This window comes from Stegostoma tigrinum, chromosome 27 (assembly GCF_030684315.1).
Source record: "Stegostoma tigrinum isolate sSteTig4 chromosome 27, sSteTig4.hap1, whole genome shotgun sequence".
NCBI lineage: Eukaryota > Metazoa > Chordata > Chondrichthyes > Orectolobiformes > Stegostomatidae > Stegostoma > Stegostoma tigrinum.
In genome coordinates, this window is record NC_081380.1 from 37,280,689 (window position 1) to 37,292,628 (window position 11,940).

An 11,940-nucleotide genomic window follows, 5' to 3' on the forward strand; every position below is an offset into this window, starting at 1 on the left:
GCTTACTCTAGTGTGGTGCCACGTGCTATTTTCGAGCTGGAATGCCTCCTGTTAGCTGTCCAGTGAGCCGCCATCCTTAATTGAATATTAAACCCATCCTCTAGCCATTGATTGGCCAACCCGGGGAGAATCCGAGCTGGCCAACGGGCTTTTCGCCATGTGGTGGAGGCTTCTGGCCTCGCAGATTCCCATTTCTGCCCAGGGCCTCAGTTTGATATCTCAGCTGAAGGTTTCAGCTCAGTGCAGCACTGGAAAGTCAGCCAGGATTAATTGTCGGAGTCCCTGGTGCATGGTTTGAAACCACGGCTTTGTGATTTCAATCAGGCCACACTTCCGACTAATGCTGACACCGGTATCAGAGGCTGTGAAGGAAAGCTGAAGGCTTCCCGTGATGGGTGAGCGATTCCAAACTTTGATGAGGTTGTAGATATACTCGCTGACTTGGTGGGTTTGGTTACAAATGTCTCATCACCCTGCGCGGTAACATCTTGAGTGTGTCTCCAGTGAAGAGTCGGCATTCTGTCCCACTTGTTATATTCCCTCGGTTTGTTGGGGTGTTCGGTATTCCTTCCAGTTCTGTTTCTCAGTGGTTTGTTCATGGGCTCTAATTCAATGTATTTGTTGTTGGAATTCTGGAACTCATTGAATTAGACCCTATGTACAAACCACTGAAAAACAGAACCGGAAGTGATACCAAACACCCCCCAAAAATTGGCATATAAATAACAAGGGGGACAGAACAGTGTGCTTCACCGGAGGCACGCTGACCAAGTTACCCAGCAGGGTGACGAAACGTTTGTAACCAAACCCACCGGCTCGGCCTGCATGTCTACAACCTCATCCACAACCCGAGCTACAAATCTTGTCAAAAACTCCAAGCTTTATTCTCTGAGTTACAAATGTCACCACTGCCCCCTGCTGACCAACCTCTCCAGTTCTTAATTTGTGCAGGCGTGTGGGACGGGAGCTCCATGAACATTTTCTGGGAAAACCCTGATCTCACTCTGTAAATGGGCAACACCCGAATTAATGTTTGACGCACAGAACGAATCCCAATGGATTGGAGACGTGTGTTGAAAATGACTGTGACACAGTAGGTGGAAGAGTTTCAATACAAAATACTTCACATTGGTATTAACCAATGAGAGGGACATGGATGATGGTAAAAGTAGAGAGGGCTGGGTTGATATTCCGCAGCATGTCACTATTAAGAAGGGAGTGGTGTTGGACGTCTTGAAAAAATTAAGCTAGACACGTACTCAGGGCCTGATGTGACCGATGCCAGCATACTGCAGGAGGCAAAGGGGAAGTTTGCTGGGGTCTTGACCAAGATCTTTGAATCCTCTATAACATAGGCAAAGCCCCAGAAGATTACAAAATAGTGACTGTTGTTCATTTGTTTAACAAGGGCATGAAGAATAATCCAGGAAATTATAGGTCTGTGAGCTTTACATCAGCAGTTGGGAAAGTATTGGAGAAGATTCTTAGAGACAAGATTTACTTGCATTTGGAAGAGAATGAATTTATTAGGGCCTGTTAGCATGGCTTTGTGCAGGAGAAGTCTTGTCTCACAAGTTTGAGTTTTTTGAGGAAGTAGCGAAGATGATTGACAAGGGTGGAACTGTAAATATTATCTACATGGGCTTCACTAAAGCATTTGACAAGGTCCCTCACAGTAGGCAAGTCCAAAAGATTGAGCTACCTCAGATCCACAGTGAATTGGTAAGGTGGTTACAAAATTAGCTTGGTCATAGAAGACAGAGGGTAGTTATGGAAGGTTGTTTTTCTGTCTAACAGTCTGTGACTAGTGGTGTTCCATAAGGATCAGTGCTGGGACCTTTTGTTATATGTGATTGACATAAATGATTTGGGTGAAAATGTAGTGGTCTGACTGGTAGGTTTGCAGATGACGCGAAAATTGGTGTGGTTATGGATAGTGAGGAATACTGTCAAAGGATATAGCAGGATTTGGATCAGTTGGTAAATTGGGTAGAGAAATGGCAGATGGAGTTTAATCCAGACAATTGGGAGGTGATGCATTTTTGGCGTTTTGCAGGAGGAAACTGTACAGTAAATGGCAGGACCCTTGGATCATTGATAATACCAAGGGATCTCGTGGTACAAGCCCATAACTCCCTGAAATTGGCAACAGAAGTGGATAAAGTGGTAAAGAAGGCATGTGGCATGCTTGTTTTCATCAGTTGGGGCTTTGATTATAAAAGTTGGCAAGTCATATTGCAGCTGTATAAAACTTTAGTGATGCCACATCCATATTTGGAGAATTGTATGCAGTTCTGGTCACTAATACTACATTACGGGTTTTACAGAGGGTGCAAAAGAGGTTTATCAAGGTGTTGTGTGGATTGCAGTATATTAACTATAAGGAAGGGGAAATAAACTTTGTTTTCACTGGAGTGTCAAAGGATGAGGGCGACCTGATAGAAGTATATAAGATTATGAGAGGCATGGATGGGGTGGATAGTTAGACTCTCTTTCCAGGATGGAGATATCAATTACTAGATGTCTTAGGATTAATATTAGATTATTACACAACATAAGGAGCCTTGAAGGTGAAAAATTCATGTACTGTGCCCAGGAAGTGTTATTTAAACAATACCTGACAAGGGCAAGTAAAAGAAACATAAATTCCAGATTAAGTTTTGGGAAATGAAGGTGGGCTAGTGGGTGAAGTGACAGTGGGGATAGTGACCTCAGTTCTGTTGGATTTAGAGTCATAAAGTCATATTGTACGGTGCAACAAGTCTGTGCCGACCATAATCCCAAAGCAAAATAGTCCCGCCTGCAAGGGTTTGGCCCATATCCCTCCAAACTCATTCATGTACTTTACAAATGTCTTTTAAACATGTTTTAGGAAAGATACTATTAAGCTGGAGAGGGTTCAGAAGAGATTTACCAAGATGTTGCCAGGAATGCAGGGTTTCAGTAATAAGCAGAGGCTGGATAGGCTTGGTGTTTTCTCACTGGAGGTTGAGTGGGTGACTTTATAGAAGTTTATAAAATCTCGAGGGGCATAGAAAAGGTGAAAGGCAGGTATCTTTACCCTGGGATGGGGGATTTCAAGACTAGGGGGCAAATATTTAAGGTGAGAGAAGAAAGATTTTAAAAAATGACACGAGGCAATTTATTTTAAAAAAGAGAATGGTTTGTGTATGGAAAGGACAGAGACAAATCATGACAAGAAAGTGTTTAACTGGGGGAAGGCAAATTTTACAAAATTCAGAAGTGATTTGGCTGAGGTGTGTTGGACAGGACGGCTGAAGGATAGATCAGTGGGATGCACCAAAACGTGAGATCGTGAGGGCACAAAGCATGTCCCGTACAAAATTAAGAATGGCACCTGTCCAATCGAGATGAAGAAAGCAAGTTGTGTGAAGTTGCAGAGGATATGGGAGAATTTTAAATGAATTGCTTGTCTCTGTATTCACATAGGAAAGGGATGATGTAGACATAGGAATGCAAAATAATCACAATGAGAGACGAAGTCTGCTCCTGGGATTACAGGCTTAGTTAAAGATTTATTATTGTTTTTTTTAAACAGTTATTATAGTGATTATAGTTTACCAATATAAGATTTATTCCCCATTTTGTTTTGTTAACGTACAAAAAAAACTATAAAACCAAACAAAAAGTGGTATCAGTGATAACGGGAACTGCAGACGCTGGAGAATCCGAGATAACAAAGTGTGGAGCTGGATGAACACAGCAGGCCAAGCAGCATCTTAGGAGCACAAAAGCTGACGTTTCAGAAGGTCTACACCCAAAACGTCAGCTTTTGTGCTCCTGAGATGCTACTTGGCCTGCTGTGTTCATCCAGCTCCACACCTTGTTATCTTAACACAAAATGGTGACTTTTTTTAAAACGGACATTTTAAAAAGCTTTTGTTAAGGATCTACAATGAACAGCTAAGAACCGTTTTCATTCTTAATTCAGAAATTTAAAAAATCTATAGGTGTTTCAGAAGGTTTCTTTTTATATTACACAATTTTGTTTTTAAATAAGAAGTTGTGTTTTCATTCCAGAGAGTCCTACCCGTGGTCAGCTTCAGTGATATTTTTCTACGAGGAATTTATTGAAGAGGAATTGTTTTTATTCAGTTAATCAGGTAAGTGGTTGATTTTATTTAATTTTTATATACTTTATACATATGTTTAAGTTTTTTCCACTTTAACATTATTTTCTGTAGGTAATGAAAGATAGTTTATTTTATATATAAGGTGTAAACTTTTTTTTAGGCTTAATGTTATTAAGGCCATATATAAGGTACAGAGTGAGATGGCTAGCAGATTTCGACAAGATTACCCAGCAGGATCAGTCAGATAGACTGTCAGGAAAGGTAAAAAGGTAGTTCAAAAATCTCCAGTGGCTATTCCTTTATCAAACAGATATTCAGTTTTAGGAACAGTTGAAGGGGATAGTCTCTCCAAAGAAAATGGAAGGGCCAGTCAGCTATTGGACATTTGGAATGATTCTTATGTTAAGCAGCTTTTGACAAGATTTAATAGAATTACTGTTATGGGGGTCTGTCCTGTCAGGGGCATTGAAAGGAGATTCTGTGGCAGTGAGTGTAAATTTAGGATGGTTTATTGCTTTGCTGGTGCTAGGATTAAGGACGTTTCTATTTGTTTCAAGCATGTTGTTAAAGGTCAGATTGAGAAGCCAGAAATTATTGTGCACGTTGGCAGGAATGACACTTTTAGGGAAAAGATTAAAGCAGTATAGAGTGAATTTCAGAAGTTAGGTTAGAAGATTAAAAAATAAAACCTTAAAAGTAATAATTTCTAGTTTACTCCCAATGCCAAACTCAAACAAGGGAAGGAACAAAAGGTTAAAGGAGATAAATCAATGGTTGAATAGCTGGTGTATTGTTTATGAGTTCAAGTTTTGTCAGCATAATGAGGTTAGAATAATGGGGGGTTTTAATTTTCCAAACTTTGACTGGAAATGTCATAATATTAAAGGATGGAAAAATTTATCAAATATGTTCAAGAAAACTTTATTAAAATGTGGATGGTCCTATCAGAAAAGGAGCAAAACTTGACTTTCTTTTGGGCAATGAGGCAGCGCAGGTGACTGAAGTAAAACTGGGAGTTCACTTTGGGTCCAGCGATCACAATTCTATTGGTTTGAAAATGGCTGTGGAAAAGGAGAAGCCTTCCATAAAAGTTGAAGTTTTTAATTGGAGTTAGGTAAATGTTAATGGTTTGAGACAAGGACTTACAAAACTTGATTGGAGTAGACTGTTGGCAGGTAAAAGGAGGTCTGACAAGTGGGAGACATTCAATAGTGTGATAGGGAGAGTTCAGAGGCATTTTGTTCCTGTTAGAATGAAGGCTAAGGCTGGTAAGATGAAGGAACAATGGATGAATAAAGATATTGAGGTTCTAGTCAAGAATAAAAGAGAGTCTTTTTTCAGATGTAGACAACTTGGTTCAATTGAATTACTTAATCAATGTAAAGATTGTAGGGGTATTCTTAAGAGAGAAATCAGGAAGGTAAAGAGGGGATATGAAATACCTTTGGTAGATAGGTTGAGGATAATTCAAAGAGATTCTTACAAATGCATTAGGAGCAAGAGGGTAACTAGAGAGAGGGTAGGGCCTCTTAAAGATCAGAAGGTTGTTTTTGTGTCGAACCCTAGGATATGGGAGAGATACAAAATGAATATTTTGCATCAGTTTTTACTGTAGAGAAAGATATGGAGTCTAGAGAATGCAGAGGAATAAACTTTGATGTTTTAAAACAGTTCACTTTATAGAAGAGAACGTTCTAGAGGTCTTAGAGAATATAAAAGTGGGTAAATCTCCGGGACCTGATCTAAGGTATCCAGGATGTTGTGCAAAGTAAGGGAGGATATCATTAGACCCCTTGCAGAAAGATTTGCATCATCTATAACTATGGGTGATGTGCCTGATGACAGGAGGGTGGCTAATGTGGTACATTTGTTTAAGAAAGAGAAATCAGGGAACTACAGGCCGATGAGTCTGAATTTGCTTGTGGGTAAATTGTTGGAGTGATTATAAAAGAAAGGTTATATGGACATTTAGAGTGGCAAAAATTGATTAGAAATAGCTGGCATGGTTTTGTATGAAGAAAATCGTGTCTCGCAAACTTAATTGAGGTTTTTTAAGGAAGTTACCAGAAGTTTGATGGAAGAGCAGTAGACATTGTTTATTTGGAATTTAGTAAAGCCTTTGACAAGGTTCCATATGACAGACCATGCTAAATTGCCCATAGTGTTCAGGGGCGGGTGGGTTATAGGGAGTTGGGTCCGGGTGGGATGCTTCAATAGTCAGTGTGGACCTGTTGGGCCAAAGGGCCTGTTTCCACACTGTGGATAGTACGAGCTGCAGATGCTGGAGAATCTGAGATAACAAGGTGTAGAGCTGGATGAACACAGCAGGCCAAGCAGCATCAGAGGACCAGGAAGGCTGACGTTTCGGGCCTAGGCCCTTCTTCAGAAAGGCACATGGTCCATTTCTGAAGAAGGGTCTAGGCCCGAAACGTCAGCTTTCCTGCTCCTCTGATGCTGCTTGGCCTGCTGTGTTCATCCAGCTCTACACCTTGTTATCTTTGACCAAGTGATTGGTCGCCAGGTCTGGTATCTCCCCACAGGCTTGGTGTTGAAATTTGCTGATCGTTGTTTCTGTGAAGAGCTTTGGCGTGCTTTGTGCTGTAAAGGTGTAATATTAGAGCAGGCTGTTATTATTAACTGCAGCAATTTCTACACAATTGAAAACATCTGACTATGTATTTAGGCAGATGATAGCTTACACACAACACGGTCACCATCCACCTCTGAGGGGCTTGGAGTGTGACCTAGTAACCAATAAAGAATCAAAGCTAATACTGATTAGCTTTTATTGACAGCTCCCTTGCCAAGAATTCGCTTGAAAGTCAGCAGCCTTTGACTAATTAGGGGAGGTGAAGGCCTCATGGTATTACCACTAGGCTATTAATCCAGAGACCCCAGATCATGTTCTCGGAATGTTAGTTTGGTCTGTTTTAATTGCTGATTTCCAGCAACCGCAGTTTTTTATTTCTATTTGCCAAAAAGGCCAAGTTGTTTTAAGGAATGTTGCTCTTTAGTGAGGATGGAGACAATAAAAAGGGAAGACCCCTCTTTTTTGTTTTACTGGATTCATAAGTTAATCTTGGAATTCATCATTGCTGGATTTAGGATTCCCAGCAGCTGAAGAGCCGCATTGAGAAGCTCAGCTGTTTATTTGCTTTTGTTATCAGCTCTTTGCAGCCTTTCCAATAAACATCACAGGAGAACAAGGCCTTAAGACAATTTCAGTAGCGTTTCCAGCCTTTCGATTGTTAGTGACAAAGTCTGATGGAAAAGCTTAATGGGTTAAACAATGTGACGGTGCAGAGTGTTTCTTGAGGTAGATGCATTGCCTTTCAATGTCCAATATTAATTTCAATTTTTTTTTACCACAGACCTACAAACCTAGAAATTACCATCTCTAAGATTGTGAGATGAGCAGAGTTCATTTTATGGCATTCTATTGTTTTCAGTGCCAGCATCAACCCACTTAAAACCAAAGTGTTAAATCCTGATGTATTAAAAAAAGGCAGTGGAAAGCCAAGCAAATTTGTTTGGTTCTCAGCCACTAAGATTGCTATAAAAGCAGCAGTAAGTGAAGGAATCCTCTTGGAAGTGCTTTGAATAGTGTTTTAGCATGTAGTATGAGTCAAAGACACTAGATGGCTGCCATGTTCTGCATTCTGGGTCGTCTCCACTCCTGAAACAGGCAAAGACGTGGTCTGAGGCTGTGTGATTGTAACACGATTAATCAATAGGGTGATGCCAACAGAGTGTGTTCAATTCCTGCATTGGCTGAGGTTACCATGAGGGGTTCTTCTTCTCAACCTGTCCCCTCGCCTGAGGTGTGATGACCCTCAGGTTAAGCCACTATTGGTCATCACTCTCTGATGAGAGAGCAGCCCCATGGTGTAATTGCGCGATGGCAGCTATGACAGGTGAACTGATACATCCCCCTTACATTCGCTTTCTTAATTACGGACTCTACCTGCAAGTTAACTTTTAGAGAATCCTGGACCAACACTCCCAGATCCCTTTGTACTTCTGCTTTACGAATTTTCTCACCATTTTGAAAATAGTCCATGCCTGTATTCTTTTTTCCAAAGTGCAAAACCTCACATTTACTCACATTGAATTTCATCAGGCATTTCCTGGACCACTCTCCTAAACTTTCTAAATCTTTCTGCAGCTTCCCCACCTCCTCAGTACTACCTGCCTGTCCAGCTATCTTCGTACCATCGGCAAACTTCGTCAGAATGCCCCCAGTCCCTTCGTCCAGATCATGAATATATAAGGTGAACAGCTGCAGCCCCAACACTGAACCCTGCGGGACATCATTCGTCACCGGTTGCCATTCCGAAAAAGAGCCTTTTATCCCAACTCTCTGCCTTCTGTCAGACAGCCAATCCTCAATCCAAGCCAGTAGTTCACCTCAAACACCATGGGCCTTACCTTGCTCAGCAGCCTCCCATGAGGCACTGTATCAAAGGCCTTTTGGAAATCTAGATAGATAACACCTACTGGGGTTTCCCTGGTCTAACATACTTGTTACCTCTTCAAAGAATTCTAACAGGTTTGTCAGGCATGACCTCCCCTTAATAAAACCATGCTGACTTGTTTTAATCTGACCCTGCACTTCCAGGAATTTAGAAATCTCATCCTTGACAATGGATTCTAGAATTTTACCAACTACCAAGGTTAGGCTAACCGGCCTATAATTTTCCATCTTTTGCCTTGATCGTTTCTTAAACAAGGGAGTTACAACAGCAATTTTCCAATCATCTGGGACTTTCCCAGACTCCAGTGACCTTTGAAAGATCACGACCAAAGCCTCCGCTATTTCCTCAGCCACCTCCCTCAGAATTCATATGTCCATCCAGATGTACCAGCCTCCACCACATCCTTCAGCAGCTCATTCCATACACGCACCACCCTCTGCATGAAAAAGTTGCCCCTTAGGTCCCTTTTAAAACTTGCCCCTCTCACCATAAATCTATTCTCTCTGGTTTTGGACTCTGCCACCCTTGGGAAAAGACCTTGGCTATTCACCCTATCCATGCTCCTCATGATTTTATAAACTTCTATAAGGTCAGCCCTCAGCCTCCGACGCTCCAGGGAAGATAGCCCCAGCCTATTCAGCCTCTCCCTGTAGCTCAAACCCTCCAACCCTGGCAACATCCTTGTAAATCTTTTCGGAACCCTTTCACAATATCTTTCCAATAGTAGGGAGGCCAGAATTGTGTTTGAAGGGAGTGGGAGGGTGTGGGGAATGGTTTGACGTTGCTAGGTGACTGAAATGTTGATTGGAAAATTACATGCAGCTTGTATAGGATTGAGTGATTATTAATTCTAAATGTTTCTCCAGACTCGGATGTTTGGAGAACAAAATCTGGGCTGATGTTCCAGTAAAGGACTATGAGAGTCCTGCAATGCCACTGAGATGGGACCTCTCGGATGGGACATTAAACTAACACGCTTGCCCTTTCGGTAATTGTGAAAGATCTCACAGCACCACTTCAAAAAGGAAGAGAGAAGTTTTCCCAACAGTGTCCTGATCAACATCTATCCCCCCAATCAAGGTCATTAGCACTTTCTGTTTGCAGCATCTGGCTGTATTGCAAATTAGTTGCAATGTTTCCTCCTGTAGGACAAGGACTACACACTTCAAAAGTACATGAGATAGTAAGAACTGCCGATGCTGGAGTCAGAGATAACACGGTGCGGAGCTGGATGAACACAGCAGGCCAGGCAGCATCAGAGGAGCAGGAAAGCTGACGATTCGGGTCAGAACTTTCCCGTTCCTCTGATGCTGCCTGGCCTACTGTGTTCCTCCAGCTCTACACTGTGTTAACAAGTTCATGAGGCTGTGAAAGGTGATGTAGGAAAGCCAAATGTTATTAATTTGGTTTCTGTAAGTGTACTTACATCTATTGCAACATGCCATTAGAATTTCATTTTAATTGGGAATAGTCAGTAGTTAAGGAGGGAATTGTTCAGTTTCTTAGAAATTTTGTTAATTTGTTAACTGGTTGAGTTAGATAAATAAATTGTTACTTGTTGATTATAATGTGACTATCAGGAGTTCCTTTCATTTAACCACTCCTTTAATAGATTATGAAGCAAGGCTAGCTTCTCTGGGTATTTTGGTTTTAGTTATCAGAGGGGGTGGGTCAACCACACCTTCATTACACTTTTAAGATGCTCCTCAACGAAGGTACCTCTTTGACCAAGGGTTTGTTCGTCAACCCGAAGATTTGTGGCTGAGCATCGAAGCTCAGGAATTCAAACAGTTACAGCTGCTCTGCGATTGAAGGTTGGAAAACTACACTGCCTGATAATGGCAGCTTGTTTCGACCCTATCAAGAGTTCTTTCTGCAACTGTACGAGCAGCCTACATTGTGTGGGAAAGTAGAGTTCATTTGTGGAATGCACTGCCAGATGAAGTGGTGATGAAGCCAGATGCAAGTACAGTTACCACATTTATTAGACATTTGGATAAGTACATGAAGAGAATTCATTAGAATTAAGTTGAATGCCTCCTGTACAGGGAAAAGTTCACAAAGTCACCATCCCTGGCGCTATCTTACATACAATGTAGAAAAATAAAGACATAAGAATGGTTTGGGGTGGACCAAATGCAGACAAATGGGACTGGTTTAGGACGGCAAATTGGTCAGCATGAACTGTTGGATTGAAGGGTCGGTTTCCATGCTCTACGTCTCCTTGACCCTCCAACTTTTGGAGTCCTTTCCAGACACCAGTGTTTATTGGGAAAGCAGGAGAGAATCAGTAAAGGCCCAGCATCTTCCAAAACACATGGCAGCAACTGAGTACCTTCGCGTGATCAGAGTTCAGAAAGGCCATGATTATAAGTGTCCCTTTGCATTTCCAGCAAAGTTACCTCCGTGTCACAGTGCAACTCCAAGAAAACTCCTAACCAGCATATTAGAATACCAGAGTGTCCATGGGTTTGCAGTTGTGGAATTGTAAGTCTTTTCTGTATTATCCAATAATTAAAGGGAGAATCTTTGACACAAAGGGAAATTCCACAAAAAGGGGTTCAATCCACTTAAAGAATTCTGACAATATTCTCCTATACTACAAATGCTGAGTAATCATAGAATTGTTACTGAATGGAAGCAAGTCATTTGACCCATTAACTTCACACCAACTCTCCAAAGAGCATCCCACACAGAACCACCCTCCTATCCTATCTCTGTAGCCCTGTATTTATCATGGCCAATCCCCCTAGGCTGCTCATCATTGGACTGTGCGAGGAAGCACACACAGACACAGGGGAGTATGTGCAAACTCCACACAGTCAGTTGCCTGAGGACGGGATTGAACCCAGGTCTCTGGTGTGCAGCAGTGTTGCTAACCACTGATCCGCTATGCCACCTTAATGGCCTCTCCTGATAATACAGTATATTATCCTGTTAACAGCTTCCTTGAAATGGTACATGTTTTGAACTGTGAATACGGCTCAGATGACATATCACAATTCAAATGTCACACAAAAGAAATGGCTTTAAAAAGGCAACAGAGAGTAGAACTAAAACCAAGAAGTTCTAAACCTTTTAATCTCACAAGTATTGTGTAAAATTGTTAATCAGAGACAGGTAACTAAAGACTGAGAGGAATTAGAGCTGATTAGAGGCGGCTAACGTGAAATTGAAATAAATAAGCAATTTCTAACTAACCTAATTAGAAATTCTGTCAAAGGAAATAGATAATGGAGGGGATTAATGCCCATGGATGCAGTTTCTCAGGATTCCTGCATGGTTTTTGGTAAAGCTCGACACAGATTAGTTAAAATAAAGCTCATAAAATTGAATTATTCAGCTGGTTAGAGAAAGGTTAGAAAGCAAGG